Consider the following 1148-nt stretch of genomic DNA (forward strand, 5'->3'; position numbering starts at 1 on the left):
GTGTAAAAAATAGTTAAGAGAAGGACCCTGTTACGAGGACCATGGTGGTCCTAAAAATATGCTTGGAACATTTGGGAAAGGAATCCTAGGATCCAATTATCTAGAGATGAGGAATGGGTGGCCACATTCATGCCTTTGGCCCAAAGATTCCTCAAAGGATGAGGCCAGAGTGGGGAGATGGCAGAGTCCTATGAAGGGTGATAAAGGATGAAAAGGTGTTTGGAAGAATAAACTGGGCCCAGTATCTGCCACCAACCCCCCTGTTCATCTCCATTGTGCACCGGAGTTGATTCTGTTGATCTGAGTCTGGTGGGGATTTTGTCTTCTCTAGTTGCTCTTCATCCGTTCTTCCTAAAGCTGTACTGGTTTTTTTTTTTGGGGGGGGAGGGGAACTGGCACCGTTTATAGGTGGCGGAGGGGCTAGCATTGTCTTAAGAATCCTTCAAAATCCAAAGACCTTGTTGTGCCTTCTTGCCTAAACAGTGATTCCATCACCCAAGGCAGCTCCGGTGGGTGGGTAACCCACCAGCTCTTATGCGGCTCTTCAGTCCTGCCTTTTGTAACACCTGTCAGCCCCTGTTAACCTCCACAGTATTGCTCAGCTCTGAGTCTTCTGGGTGTTAGGTAATCTTGACTACAAGTCAGTCCTTTAGTGCACATCACTCAGGTGTCCCTTATAACATCGGAAATCAGGCTTTCTTTGGGGACTCTAGCAATGCCAACAGATGAAAGCGTTGAGGATACAGACTTTCAAATAGACCTGCCTCTGAGCCCCAGATGGTCTACTACTGTGAGCTTCAGGGAGTTACTAAAGCTTGCTAAGCTTTGGTCTCCTCATCTAGTAGATGGAGATCAGACGCACCTTGTCAACTTGCAGTAAGAGTTAAATAAACTGATGTATGTACAATACTTAGCTCAGCACGGAGCATGTGGTAAGTGTCTCAGAAATGTCCAAGTCCTTGCTTCAAGGACATGTTAAGGGCTCATTTACTCAAAACCTTGTAGAATATCCTTCCAAGTGTGGGCTCCCAATTTACCGTGCAGGGTCCTTTGGTGGCTCCCTTCTGTCCTGTCTCCTGTCTTGTCTTATGAGCTGCTGCCCCGTGACTCCCATGCATCTCACACCTGGCTCACACTTCCTACCCTCT

Source organism: Peromyscus eremicus, chromosome 11, assembly GCF_949786415.1.
Source record: "Peromyscus eremicus chromosome 11, PerEre_H2_v1, whole genome shotgun sequence".
NCBI classification, from domain to species: domain Eukaryota; kingdom Metazoa; phylum Chordata; class Mammalia; order Rodentia; family Cricetidae; genus Peromyscus; species Peromyscus eremicus.